The sequence below is a fragment of the Elephantulus edwardii genome, unplaced genomic scaffold (genome assembly GCF_000299155.1).
Source record: "Elephantulus edwardii isolate Elephantulus edwardi_28Jun2011 unplaced genomic scaffold, EleEdw1.0 scaffold00347, whole genome shotgun sequence".
Classification (NCBI taxonomy): Eukaryota; Metazoa; Chordata; class Mammalia; order Macroscelidea; family Macroscelididae; genus Elephantulus; species Elephantulus edwardii.
Genome location: NW_006400097.1, coordinates 1,799,432 through 1,815,245, shown reverse-complemented (window position 1 = coordinate 1,815,245; position 15,814 = coordinate 1,799,432). Strand labels below are relative to the sequence as shown.

The 15,814-nt window shown below is 36.1% G+C and overlaps 1 pseudogene; it reads left to right on the top strand.

Moving 5' to 3' along the window:
• Positions 1-10,861: 10,861 nt before the first annotated feature.
• Positions 10,862-12,398, top strand: LOC102857126 (annotated as a pseudogene).
• Positions 12,399-15,814: the final 3,416 nt, after the last annotated feature.

The following is a 15,814-nucleotide window of genomic DNA, read 5'->3' as shown; positions in this document are numbered from 1 at the left end:
GTCAGCTATGTATTGATTCTGACTCAAGGTACATAATAGCAACACAAGAATCCATGTTGTTGCTGTTATTGTTGTTAAGTGCTGTCGAGTCGTAGGCAACTCATAGCAATCCTATGAATGAAAGTCCTTGACACTCGCGTGACTGGACTGTCATCCTTTCTCCAGGTTCACAGGGTTTCCAGAGGCAAGCTATTTTGCGTAGGTGGATGCCACTCCTGCTTCCAAGCTTGTTTTAGTCGGGGAGCTCCACCCAACACCGTCTACCCTGGGTAACCATTGTCGCATTTGACACATCAGTGTCACAGTGTTCAGCATCACAGCCACCACAGTTACCTCTGTACGGCAAGTGGACACACCAGTGCTATACGACCTAGAAGAATGTTTAACCCAAAACAATGAAAAACAGGCCTGAAGACAATTTTCTTTGAACTTCATCAATAAGTGTTTGAGCCATTTTATTTGTTTGTTTTCAGGAAGAACATGACTTTAACACATAAAAGTTTAATAAAAAATATTTTTAAGACTTGACACTATTATCTTCTTCATATAGTCCAGCTTCATAGATTATTTGCTCAGCATACGGATTAAAGAGGTATAGTGAAAGAGTTCAGTCCTAACACATACTTTTCTAACCATGCAGTTGCTTCCTATTCTGTTCAAATGACTGGCTGCTTCTTGGTTCATGCACAAGTTCTTTATGAACATAATGACTTTTTTTGAACTCTCATTCTTCTCAAAGTTATTCCTAAATTATTATGATCTAAAAAAGTGGAATACTTTTTCAAAATTATTCTTCTTGTTGTTGTTATGTGCCATAGAGTCACCTGCAACTTACAGTGACCCTATGAACAACAGCTTTCAAACCTACGTTGTCCTGAACCAGTCTCATTGACTTTGACATGTCTACCCCAACTGCACCAGTATCAATCCTTCTGTATCAATCCATCTGGTCTGTGGTCTTCCTTTCCTGTGCTGTCCCTTAACCCTTCCAAGCATGATGTCTTTCTTTGAGAACTGGTCTCTTCTGGGTATGTGCCCAAAGTATATGAGAAGGATCTTCAGAATCCTAGCCTCCAAGGAGAAAATTGGTTTTACCTTCTCCAAATCAGAAATTTGTTTCTTTGCAGTCCATGATATGTTCAATACTCTTCTCCAGCACCACAATTCAAAGTCATCAATTCTTCTTCTGTCATCCTTAGTCAGTGTTCAGCTCTCTGATGCTTAGCAAGTAATTGCAAAGACCATGTCCTGGATAAGGTACACCATAGTCTCTAGACTGACATCATTGCTTCTCTGGAGAGGTCCCTGACAGTACATTTTCAATTTGCACAATTTGTCTTTTATTTCCTGATTTCTGGTGCCAAAAGTGTTGATTGTGGAGCCAAACATCTAATTGTTAGCAACCTCAATCTCTTCTCCATATATCATGGTGCTGCCAATTGACCCAGATGAGCTGTGGGAAGATAGCAATAATATTATCCACAAAGAATGTAAAAGGCCGTTACAAAGACCGAGGAAGAAAAGACAAAATGAATATCAGAAAAGACTCTTAATATTGCATTAGAGTGCCAAGAAGCCAAAACAAAGGGAAGAAATCAAGAAGTTAAGGAGCTGAAAAGAAGATTTCAAGGGGCAGCTCAAAAAGGCAAAGCAAGTATTATCATGAAATGTGGTCTATTCAAGCTATGGAATACTATGCAGCCCAGAAAAATATGAACTTGAAAAACGTTACACAACATGGCGGACCTGGGAGCACATCTTGCTGAGTGAAATATCTAAGTCACAAAATGAGAAATATTATATAGCACCAATGTTATAAAGTAGGTGTCACCTGGGGGTTTGGGAGGAGAATAGAGTAAGAGCGGACAGATAATGACCATTGCATTGGAACAGATGAAAGAAAGAACCATCTAAAATAAGTATGTGTTTAGGCATTATACTACAACAGTAGCCCAGAATAAAAGATACATCATTCTAAAGAGGCCTTGAGCAGGTTAGGGGAAGTAAGTAAGTAATTGTGCAACAATGAATGACTATTTTTTTTTAAAAAGGTGAAATGGAGGAAGGAGGAGGAAGGACGAGGGGATAAAATGTGCAACAATGAGTGCATGAAAATCTAAATTCTCTGTAAAAGAAAAGAAATGTGAAAGGAGTTGGAGTCAGAAAATCAAAAGGTTTGAACTAGCTCAGCATTTCTTGAGCTAAATGAACTAAAGAATGTCCTCAAGCCATGAGTTGCAGTACTTAAGGATGCTATGGGCAAAATATTGAGTGATCTAGGGAACATTAAAAGTAAATGGAGAGAGTATACAGAGTTACTTGCCAAAATGAATTTTTACAGCTAAGAATTTAATGAAACAACACATGATCAAGAGGTAATAGTGATGAAAAAGGAAGTTTAGGCTGCTCTGAAGAACTTGGCAAAAAATAAGGCCCCAGGAATCGATGGAATACCAATTGACATATTTTAACAAACAGATGCCCTGGACACCAGGTTGTGCCACGTAATATGAAGGACAACAACCTGGCCAATGGACTGGAAGAGATTTCTGTTTATTTTTTTAAATAAATAAAGCACAAATAGATATCTTTCTTGTTATCTCTGCTTTTGATCAAGATCTGCTTTCAACATCCCTTCTTATTCCCTTTTTTTCTTCTGAATCCAGTTTGAATTAAGTTACCATTATTATCAAATTTCACAATCCAATACCATTAAGAGACAAATTTAAGTAAATATTTTCTAAGTGACATTTATACAAATATTAACTTACAGTTCATCAAACTAAAATTAAAACAAGTAACTAATATGTTAACATGAAAATGAATGAACTCATCTCGTTATTTTTATTATTACTCTGTATGACTTTTATATATCTATATCTAGATATCTCTATCTCTATATCTATCTATATCCTTCATCCAAGAATAAGGACTGCTGATAATCTTCCAACCTCAAGTTGTAGAACCTATGATGAGGTGAAGAAATTCAGGCAAAAAATAAAATAGATAAATGAAAGAAATAAACTCCCATAACTGCTACAGCTCCTCTTGCTGTTACAAAGAAGCATTCTATTTTTCTCTAGATAAAGTGATTCCTCAGTCTCTTTTTGGTCCTTTCTCTGGCAGTGACAGATGCTGGAGTTTGGGGGTCATTTTGTGATAACGTTACCCAAATTTAGAAGAAGATAAAAATTTAAAATCGTGAAAGCATTATAATTCACTAATTATCCTCCAATTCCAAGAAGTGGATTGAAAAGACATAAAATATTATGTATAGTAATATAGCATGTTCTACTAATACAATATATTAACATAATTTAAAATAAATATTTTGAGAACAGTTAAATTATGAAGCTCAAAAAAAAGAAATTTTGAAGGACATCTTCTTAATATATTTCAGAGGAAATGCAAAGATCACATAAAAATTAGAAACCTAAGAGATCATATAAAAATTTCTTTCATACTTCAGAATGTCATTATGTGTGTATTTGTGCTAATTCTTGGATAAAATGATGTTTATTATAAAAAGTACTGCATAGATTTACATAAACTTCTTCACATATATGTATAAACACTGACAAAATCAATACAGTGCTTGCAGTATCCAATATTCATTCACTCAGTGTCTTAGAATATAGATAAATATCAATATCAAAAGAAGAGTAATAAAACCCAGAATAAAAGATTCTTAGAGAAGCCGCTACTGAAAATAACAATGAAAGACCATAGAAAAATATGTACACACAGCAACATGAAAAGAGAAATCCTGTGATTTTTATCAAAGGGTTAAACACCATGCAGAGCATGAAACGTATTTGGGGAAAATGTGGGAGTTTGCTTTGTTAAGGGAAAAATTAAATTTTAAGTAAGTGTTCAAAAAAATCTTTCTGATGAGGCAATCTATTTGATTAAGGATTCAGGGGCAGAAACATTAAAGCTCGGTTGTTCAAAGCACTCAGGTTATCTCTGAGTGCCTGTGCTCTGTGAGCAAGAATAGAAATTATTTCATGCACCCTTTCTTTCTCCAATTGCTCCAATTTAAGTTTCAAATGGAAGTCAGAAAATGCACACATAAAGATTGTCCTTTTTCTACCTGGAACAAAGTATATAATAAAAATTAGGCTAGTTTAATTCTTAAAATAGCTGGTTTACTATTTTCTTATTAATTTTTATGTCTTGTGTTACTTTACTGAAGATAAATGTGAAGATAAATGTATCTGCTTAAGAGAAGTGATCCTCCCAGGTGTGACTGCTATTAAAAATTCAAGAATCATATCAAAGAATGGCATTATCAAAGAAATTAAGGTAGATATTGTAAAGAAGAAATTAATCAGAATCATTCACCACCAGTTAGCAGGACTAAATAAGCAAAAAATAAATCACAAAAACGAAAAGGCATTGACTTGGAATCAAAATAGACTTATAACTAGAATCAGAAGTGACGCGTAGTTGCTCTCAAGTAGTCTCAGGGGAAATTAGCAGTAGTAAATTCCATGGGAGGAGAATGTCCACCTTCTTCCAGCGGAATAGCTGCTGGATTTGAACCTCAGGCTTTTGATCTGGCTGCGTAACTCCTTACTCACGAGAAGACCAGTGCTGCCATGCTGCTAACACTGCTTTGCCTTTTCTAGCAAAAAAACCTTTATAACTCTAGATTAATAAACGGCTACTTCTCAGCAGCTATGTAGGATACTTAGGTCGTAATGATTCTGAATGGAAGGGTTTTTAAGTACCAGAGCTATTTTAGGGACACTAGTGCTAAAAATAATCATATTATCAATACTTACATGCTTCACCGTTAATACGGGTAGTTATTGAAAAAGATTTACTAAGGCCTTTCCTTTTTTACAGTTAGTTTTCTGAAGTCAAAGGCTTCTGTTTCTTTAGAGTCTCATAAGAACCTTTTATTATTAATTTAAAAAAATTCTGAAATGTTCATCAAAATAATAATTATGTAGGGATCCACACAAGCAGGTCTGGTGGCCTAGTGGCAAGGAACTGTGCTGCGATCCCCAAAGCAACACGGTTCAATGTTACCAGGTGCTATGCAGGAGAAGGATGAACAATTTCCTCCTATGTGATTAATTACCTCTGAAAACCATTGGGGGGTCAGCTGTGGGTTATTCTGACGGGATGGTACACAGCAATAAAAACAGATGTTCACACATTATCACCTGAAAATACTAATTTTGGTTCATTTTATAATTAATAGAAACCCAAAAATAGAGTATCACTGTTGCTTTCTTTAAATTGAACGCACAAACGTCTTAAAATTCCTGAGGAAAAAAATGAGAACTTTATTATGACCTGACCTTCCTAAATTGTGCTATTTTTACGTGTTTGGGATTTGGCCAGTAGGTGGCAGCATAGCACTTTGGTTGATTGAAAGTAGCTTCCTCCCCTTGAAAAGAGTCCAAAGAAATCTTTCTGATGATTAAAAAAAAAAAAAAAAAAGCTTCTTGGTAGTCTTAATATTTCTTTTGGTTTTTAAAGTAAGTCTATGCACGTGTACACATGTATATATTACAATAATATTTCATCATCAGTATTATAGAAGAATAACTATTGGCCATGTCAAATAAATTTTCTCATATATTTGACATATTTACAATTTCATTTTCATTTTAAAATTGTTCTATATTTTATAAGAGGCTACTTATATGTTCTGGAGAAAAATGTTATGCTGGATAAAGTAGAGGATCAGAGTAGAAAAGTAAGGCATTCAGTGCAATGGATAGAAAAAGTGACTGCAAAAAATGAGCTGATGCACAGTAGAGATTGTGAGGAAAGCACTGACACTCGCAAGATTTTATTCTGTTGTCTGTACATAGGGTTGCTATGATTAGAGCCCACTACATAACACCGAAAATCAACAAGTAGATTTTATGTTTCCTCTTATATTTTAACAATTATATATTTTTGTTGTTGTTGTTGTGTACTGCAGAATCAGAATTGACCCACAGTTGACTCTCGGGTGGATATTGCCCATCCTCCTACCAATGTATCTTATTTAGTATATACATTATTATGTGGCAGTATAATGTTTTTGTTTTTCTTTTTCTTAACTAGGGAAAATTTTATTTTCATGATTTTAGATAAAGTGGTGTATCAGTGCTACCTGGCCTAACAAGCAGTTTTCTACAATGAGTCCTTATCTTAGTAAGGACTTGCTTAGAATCTTTTGGAATGTTTGTTTATCATTTGAAATATTTTCCTTTATGCAAAAAGCTAAAGCTCGAGTGGACAGAAAACCGTACACAAACACGCTTCCCCATTTTCCTCTGGCAGGCTGCCGCCTCGAGGTCTCCATTCACTGCTGGTACATCAGCATCTATGTTATCACAGGGATTGCAGAGCAGGCCCCAGGTCTGATCCACTTTTTTTTTTTTAATTCACTACATTTCTCATCCCCAAATATTTGTAAAGATTGTCCCCGCGTCTTCTACAGGCCTTAGCACAAATGTCACTTTCTCAGTGGACTATGTCCTGATCCTCTAAAATAAACTTAGAAAAATCCCATCCTCTAATCTTGTTATTGTCCCTATCTATATTCTCTGTTTCATTTTATCCCAAAACATCTATCAACACAGACAAACAATAGTATGTTTATCTTTTATTGTCTATTTCACATGAATATTATCCCGAGTTCTCACAGTCCCCATGTCTTGTTGCTTCTGTATTGATAGCACCTAAAATAGTGGTAAGCCATGAAGAAACAATTCCTGATCTATGAATGAATAATGAATGAGTTAATGTAGATGATGTTGTTAGGTTATTGTTTTGTTTTATTTTTTTTTAAATAAAACCAGCGGGGTTCTTAGGAGGAAGATACAAACAAAACTATTGCTTTTAAGTCTTTGGTATAGAACTTATGTCTTTAATTATTTTTAAGTTTTACAATAAAAGGCCTGTTTTTCTTTTTAGCTCCTACCTTAGAAATTGATAGTAATTGATGATTTATCTTAATTGATGATTGTTATAAGCCAAAGAAATGAGAATATTACTCTCATATTTTGATTTCCAGATACTTAGTAGATTCCTTCTTCTTATTTTTACTCTTGTACTTCATTTCCTCTTCTCTATCTTGCCCTTAGAGCTATGCAAACTTAATAAGATAAAAATATTTTTTTAAAAAATTTGAGTAGATACTTTAAAATTCATAGACAGATAAATAAAACACAAGGTACATGGTTAAGTTTGAATGACAGCGCTGTAATTGTCGAGTTTAGTATTGTGCTCCCAAACCTGAGTTGAGCATTTTTGTAATCACACGCATCCGTCATAACACTGGAGTGTCTCTAATGCTTAACAGGAAACTTATTTTCATGGTTAATTGCAAATCATCAGTACCTTGTGGTTTTGTGACTATAAACTACCCCATCTAGGCTACAAATCAGTGACAAGCGATGTTAGAAGGGATAATGCTAATGATATGTGTGGCATTTTTCCTGTTAAGTGACTATTGATCAAGAGGTCTAACACCATTAGTTGGTAAGGAGCACTTTATTACATGAGAAAACAGGCACCAAGTCCTCAGACTTTCAACCTATTCAAGACTGTCCTAATGGTAAAATACAATAATCTACAGAAAACAAAATACATTTGTTCAAATGAAAGCTATACTATAAGTGTTCACTTGTTCTAACTTGGGTGATATGAAGATATTTAATGTGAAAGAGTGAAAATTTTATCCACCTGAATTTACTTGTGAAAATAATGAGCTGATTTATGTTGTTATTGTCAAAATCAAGGTAAAAATAATTCCCATTATAATTTAAAAAAAAGTACCGTAAATGATCTTCTATTCTCATTTAGATAATTCATGGGTGCTATTGAAACCATATAACAATTGTTGTTGTTGTTGTTGTTATGTGCCATCGAGTCGCCTGCGACTCATAGGGACCCTATGTCTAACAGCCCTAAACTCCGCTCTGTCCTGTGCCAATCACACTGTCTCTGACACTCCCATCCCAATTATCCCAGTCACTGAATCAATCCACCTCATAGAGGGCCTTCCTCTCCTGTGCTGTCCCTCCACCCTCCCAAGCATGATGTCCCTCTCCAAGGACTGGTCTCTCCTCACTACATGTCCAAAGTAAGTTAGACGGAGCCTCAGAATCCTTGCCTTCAAGGTTTAACCCTTTCCAGGACAAATCTGTTTGTTTTCCTAGCAGTCCATGGTATTCTCAATACTCTTCTCCAGCACCACAGCTCAAGTTCTGTTGTACATAGGGTTTTCAGAGGCCTATTATTTCAGAAGTGGATGGCCAATCCTTCTTCCTAGTCTGTCTCAATGTGAATGTTCAGATTTAGAGAAGTATCAGACAGACCAGCAAGTTAAAGGTATATCCCTTATTGCGGAGTTATCTTTAGTGTCAGTGTTGTCCCTGCCTTTCTCACACGCGTCTTTACCCACTTATTTCCTGCTTCACCATCCACCAGGATAAACATCCACTTCTACCCCATCCCTTCACATCTATCTCCCTTTCACCAGCCCTCCATCTAATAACTTATATATGAAGCTTCCATGGCTTCTGTGATTTCAAACACAACATCCTTATGTTGGGATCAGTGTCTCTGAAGTTTAGTCGTAAGGTTTCCCGAACAAAGGTGATGCATCATGTAGAACTGGTGTGTAGATAGGCTTTTCTTGGCCCGAGATATTAAAATTAATTTTCATGTATAGTTATGGGCAACATCTCCAGAAAAGAGTACAGGAGAATGAGAAATGAAGAGTTGTTGTAATCTCTAAAGTTATGCTATTTTGCTTTACTCGGAACCTGGACACATTAAATGGAGGAAAAGTAACTGCTTGTTAGCTGAGGAGTCAGAGTGCCCACGGGAGCCCTAGTGGCAAGGAGCTGTGTTGCAATCCTGAAAGCATTTGGATGGTATCCTCTATTGGCTTCCCCAGAGAAGGATGGGCAATTTCCTTCTATGTGATTAACTGCCTCTGAAAACCTGTGGCAGGGTCAGCTATGCATCAGTTCTGACTCTACAGTACACAACAACAAAAACGTGTGAAAATCAATGACCTGGGATGTAGAAGATGTCTGATGCAAAGTTCATATGATGCAAATAACAAAAAACTGCCATTATTACCTTACATATGAACAATGAAATAAACCAGTAAATACATATTCGCACTAATTTGTAGGCATTTATAGGCATCCAATATTTGTAGTCGTATTTACTATGGGAACAGTCATAGGACATATTGTAATTTTAAATATTCTAAAGAAAATTTCTTAGTAAATTAGAAGAAAACAAGCTAAGAAAACATCTGTACTTTTGTTTGCACAATTTTAGGGTACCCAGCCAGATTGTCCTTTAGGTTTTAAACATTGTAAGCTTAATGTCGCTAAGCATAAAGCTAACAGAGGACTTGGGTTCCAGTTACATAAAATCAATATTTTTTTTCTTTTACACAAAGCCTAAATGACACTAAGATTGAGCATATCATTCATAAAGAAAACATACCAAAATGTTTTAAAATGTAAAATATTACCAACCATGAATACTAAAAATCTCTCTACATAATGTGTGCATGTTTAGCTATCTATATCTCTATAGCTCTATCTATATATCTATATCTCTTCTTTACCTTTGTATAGATTTATATATATATATATATATCTTTAAGAAATAAAATATAACTTTTCCATATTGAAAATATTATTATAAAATATATTCCTGAAAAAATACAGATATGAAGTTTGTTAAGGAAATCATAATGTTCATATATTTCAAAATATGATCACATTGCTGTATTTTATCTTGTCTATAACCACAGAAAATTCCTTATTTTATGGAAACAATTTTTTTTATTTACTTATCTTCTCAATGAATGATATATGAGCAAAATAGGGTAAAGAAACCAAGGAGTTTTGCAGTTTGTGTCGGCCAAGTAGCTACAATAAGGAGTTGCATACCATAATCTTGTTTCAATTTGGAAGTCCACATAATTCCTTCTGCACCAGTGGAGAAGAGAATGGAAGGAAGGCCATCTTCAGGAATAAGGTTCATTGCACTTCCCACAGGGCTTCCCACCTGAGTTATACTCCCTAAAATAGAGAAATGTCTTGTCTCTGGTAGTAAAGGACTAGTAGTTACAATCTTGACTGGGGCATGTGACACAGCTAAGGTTCCTGGAGAGGAAGTTCCATTCATTGTTAATGTGGCTGCATCAGCAACTTCTCCTTTAGGCAAATTCTCATCAGCAAACCCAACTCAGATCTGTTCTCAGGGCTGAGCCACATTCATTAACACTGAATGGCAGATTACACACACTCTAACTGCTTTTCTATTCATATATGACAGTTTGCATTTCAGGCTACAGCTGGAAGCACAGAAGACCTTTCCACATGTTCTGCAAGATGCCTCCTTTTGGTGAATGTAAATCTGGCTTTTCACATTTCACGGAATTTAGAGCCTATGAATCTGGTACCCACAGTGGAGCCACCTCATTCAGAGTAGTCAATGGCTTTTTTTTGGCAGAAATTCCAAACTGACCAGCTTTGAAGTCATTATCTGGACTATCTGTAGCTAATGCAAGGCATGGTCTACTGAAGATTCCAGCCTCATAACTTTCTAAATGTCCCCCATTGGTATCAAGCATTAGAGATGTTTCCCGAAGTGGCATTGCATACATTGCCTGCTGAGTTTTCTCCTAATACTATTTTCCCAATAACTTCATTCTTGTTTTAATATTATTTCCACTGTTCGCAGGAAGGTCATTTTGTAAATAATCTGATAATGGCTTTGGGATTTGAATTTAAATGTTAGAAGGTTATTTAGATCTGTACCACCACAAGGAACACTGATAGATTACAGATTCATAGTCTTGGGGGAAGATTGCCCAATGCAGCATTTGGAGGGTGGTCGCCCTGACTCACTTGTGTTTGTTTTAAATGAACATTTATTGTCCATAGTTAAAATTGTGGTTTATGCACACAGAAAGTGCTTGTGTTTCACAACCAAGGAAATGAATGCAATGGATCAGTCTGAGATAGTCATTCTCCTATACTGTGTACCCGAAAAGTAGTGTTTGCCAAAGGATGTCTTTATTCACTTTGTGCAGCTTTACCGGGATGCGCTGGAAGGGAATGTGGTGAGCAACTTGAAACACTCCTTCTTTAGTCAAAGTTTTCTTGGCAGTAACAAGCATGGTATATTCTTATATGTGACACCTACCTAACAGTCACTACAAGACTTAGTTTTCCTAACTCCACATTACTTGTTTGGAATTGTCATCCAGAAATGGGATAAATTGGGCCAAAGTGTTCCCTGTCCAACAAATTCTGGGACTTGGAGCTGAGTATCGACTTTATCCATGTCCACTGTTCAGTGTCGGATTTCAGAAGCCACTATTTGGAGAGATGAATCTTTTTGTAGACTTCAGAAATTATCAGTACACATTACTGTTCAAGGTTTAGTGGTTGATATGGAAGTTTGGAAACCCAGTATCAAAATTCCCAGCAACAGACACAATGAGATGATGAAAGTCATGAACAAGTCTAATGAGCACATTGTGACAGGAGGTGCCTGCTTCAATGAGTAAGCAGATTCCCATCTTGTGTGTGTACAGGATGATGATGGAAACTAGCAGACCCAGGTTATCAGTATTCACAATCAAACTAGAAAGGTGACAGGTGCCAGTTTCTTTGTGTTCAGTGGCGCTCTGAAATCCTCCTCAGGATACCTTGTCATGTCCAATATTGTAAAAGATGGTACGATGGTCCAAATCCCTGCTGAGAACATGATTCCTTGAGGCAGCCGCTTAGGGAGATGAAGGACTCCAGCATCACCTGTGGGAATGCCCATGCAGAGGATCCCCAGGGGCACATTTACATCCAGTGGGTAGAGGATGACAAGAACCAAGAATGCCAGCAACGGTATTGTAAGTCCTATAGCTGGGAAGTCCATGGAGTCTATAACAAATGTGAAGACACTCCATGGGTAAGAGTACAAAGCAAATCGGGAAGCCATCAGACTGACAGAGGTGTTTTTTTCCTAGAAAATGACGTCTAGCACAGTTGCCTTAACGATCCTGCAGATCACGGCAGGCTGTCTCAGTACATTGCCAAGGCGTTTTGCCACACTCGCTCCCCTCATCTGAAACTTCTGAAGGAAGATGGTTGTGTGTGACACTTGACTCAGATAAGGTTGACTATCAAACAGGGAGAAACAGACAGCCTCTGCCCTCACAGTACATATATGATCTAGATGGCGCCTTGGTGCCAGTGATCTATGGAGGGCCCTGCTAACTTAGTTAGGGTTCCATTGTCATGAAACTCATCTTTTACATACTGGAAAACATCGCACAGACAGAGAGGACTTCATTTATTTCTGTTCAGACCTGTTACAACAGCAGTCATATCAAATCATTTGTACTTTAAATCTGGATGATTAAGCTTTTGTTAACACTATGAAAGGGAGGAGGAAGTGGGATTTGAGGCAGGGGGTGGGAAAGGGTGGCCGAGGGGACAGATGTTCCTTCCTTTTAAGTCTTCTATGCATTATCCACTATAAGGATCTGGGCAGCTTTTATTACTGCACAAACAGTTATGCTGTATTTGCAGCTAACCCCCTTCTGTTACTGGCTCGAAAGGAATTCCACTCCTGTTTAAAGATTTACTTCTGGTCGTGTACTGATAAATGCTCAAATGTATACAAAGCTCACAAAAGGTAGGTGGAGGGGGAAATAAAAAATGGAGCATCAAAAAGCCAAAACACAAAGTTGGTTGTCGTTGTTGTTGTTGACTGCCTTCGAGTCAAGCATGATTCATAGCGACCCTATGAACAAAGGCCTGAAGCCCCTCTACAACTATAGACATTTATCAAAGTTCATAGAGTTTCTGGAGGCATCTTGTTGGATGCCACTCCTTCTTTCAAAGTTGATATATTACCTAAAAACCATTTATGCAATGAATCACACAGTTATGTATTTTTCCTTTAGAGTTTTGTTATTTGTGATAATTAATAAGAGGAAAAGAATACAACCAACTATAAGCTATTTTAACTTACTGGCCAATTTATAAACTGTCCTATGGAAATATTTTTTGTTTAATTAATGTTTGTTTGCATTATTTCTGTCCTCTTTATTTCTAATTTAACTAAATATGTAAGTCAAATTATTTATACCAAGAAATAAAAGTTTAAAACTCTTTTACAATTATTTTATATCAATTTATTCTAGGAAGCGTAAACCAACTAGAAACTAAGTTTATTTTGAGATAGTGACTTTAAAGTTATTTTCTTAAAGTTTATTTCTCATTCTTCCTGGCCAATGTACAAAGGCTTCTAAAATTAGGTTTTGTCCTTTTTGGTAAGCTTCATATTTGAATCCAAATGTATATCTACTTTTGTATTGCTTGCTAAGATAGCATCAAGATATAAATTCTTTTCTTTATATTTTATACAGGCAAGACCTTTTCTCAAAATATTTCTGTGTATACAAGACCACAGAAATCTGAACGTGAAAATAATTCTATTTCTTTTCTTTATTACAATATTACTTGTTTAAAATAAAGATTTCTTTGGAGAAATATGTGAAAAGATTTATTTTTAAAGAAGGAAGTCTTGAGAAAAAGAAATTAAAAGACTATGAGCAGGTTTTATCATTAAAGTACATAAAACTTCATTTTTTTTAGATTAGTAAGCAAGTATTGTTTTTAATACATGTTATTATACATAAATATTTGTAGTATTATATTATACAATTTTATATTTGTAACAATGATTTAATTAATTACTATCATCACAAGAAGAAAGACTCTAGAGTATAAATTTATTTTTGTTTTGGAATAGGATTTGCCCAATCACGTTCTTCTTGTTGGTGGTAGTGTTGGAACCATCTCATAGTTTACCCACCATGGAGCTTTCAGAGACAGTAAACCACATGGCTTAGAACCTCATGCCTTAGGACTGCAGCACAGCTTCTTACCACTAGGTCACCTGAGCTCCCTACTTTCTGTATACTGTTCTATTATATAAAATATGGTTTATGTAGCAATAATATTAGTAATAATAACTTTTTAAGATGGGTTATGTTCCAGGCAATGTTACAAGGTCATTTCTATTTTTTTAAATTTAGAATTAAAATGGTGTGTTCAAGTATTTTTTATTAAATTTTATTAATTTTAATGAACATTTACAGAGATTTGGGTTTTCATTAATTCATTGTTGCACTATTTCCTCTAACCCTCCTCCCCAGTTCGTTCTTCTTTTTCCCCCCTTGAAAGTCTGTTTTAATTGTCCAATTGCCACAGTGCTTGTCAAAGCCAGTTCTGATTATGTCAGTGTGTCCTTTGCCATTCCCTATCACTCCTCCTTGAGAGAGACTTCACCTTGATTCATAAGGAAAAGGGGACGGCGTATTCTCTTAGCTACTTCCTGCTGAAAAGGGACGCTATAAGTTTCAGGGTGAAGATCTTCTCTCACTACTCTAAAGTCCCCCTTTGGTAATAGGAAACACATAGACTATTACGGAGATTGATTTTGGAATTTAGACGCACTGTTATCAATTGTGCTTAGCCGTGCATGTTCATATCCTTGAAGATGTAACATGGTAGTGCTGCAGCCTAGATGACACAAATTTAACTAACAAGTTAAAAGTACATGAGTCAAAAATTGAAAAGCAATAATATTCCTCGTAGAGACTCTAGTAGTGGCACCAATCAAGTTACAGAGGGAAGGTAGTTCTTACAATAAAAGGCCTATTGACTAGCACTTTGTCTATTATATTATAAAGGTTAGGAATCACAAGATGTAGAGGTTCAACTATGTCATTTTTTGTTCTTAAGTCCTGGAGCCAATTCCATCTACCACTGGGTTGTTTTACAACTCGGAAGTCAGTATGCAAGACAGAGGTGAAGTAAGGAACTGCTTATGAGGTTTTCCGTCCATTCCAACAACTAAGAAAGAGTGAGAAGAGTTAGGACCTCAGAAGGCTTTTAGGACCAGATAGTTGGCTCTTGTGTCCAGGAGAAAACGAATATACTTACCAATAATGTTAGTGCTCACCCACAGTTCTTCTGGGAGGATTTAAATTGCTGAAGTGTCCTCCTTTGTTTCCAGCTGGGAGCTGGGGCCTGTCAGTCCTGTCAGCCACGAGGAACTGATGTGGGCCACCCTTGGCCAAGTGTCCTTCAGAGCCACACTTATCTGTGGTTCTCGTCTGTGACACTGTCTACTGAAGTGACCCAGCTTTCCACAGTGGAAGTAATTCTGATTTCCTTTATTACTTTTTGGTGGCACTGTATATTAGTAATACTTCCTTTTCATGACACAGGCCCTAAACTGGCAGCAATAGCTACCACAATAATTTTGGCCATTCTCTGGTCTTTTCTCTTCCCTCTATATCCCAGTTATTAAAAGAGGGAAAAATTTAAACAAATGTATAACAAATTATTTTTAACATTATAATCTTTTAAGCTTAAGGCTAGAAATATTAACAATATGATCATTTCCAATCCAGAGATACATGTTCCAATGCAGTTCCTATTTTCCATAAATGGTTTGGTAAGAGGAATATTGTAAATGTGGATACATTTCCACTATTCCTCCTGCATGTCACGATATAGTGTTATTAGCATGAGCAGTTACAAATCCATTGCCATGCTTTCTCTAACTTAATTCTTTTTTTAAAAAATTGTTATTAATTTCAGTAAAAATTTACAGTCTTTGGATTTCCATTCATTAATTGTTGTATATTTGTCCCCTCCTAAGGCTCTCCCTCCAGAACACTTCCCTCTTGCAAAAATAAAAGAAAAATTCTTTCATTGTTTTACAAACCTCCCCCAGGTCCACTCCA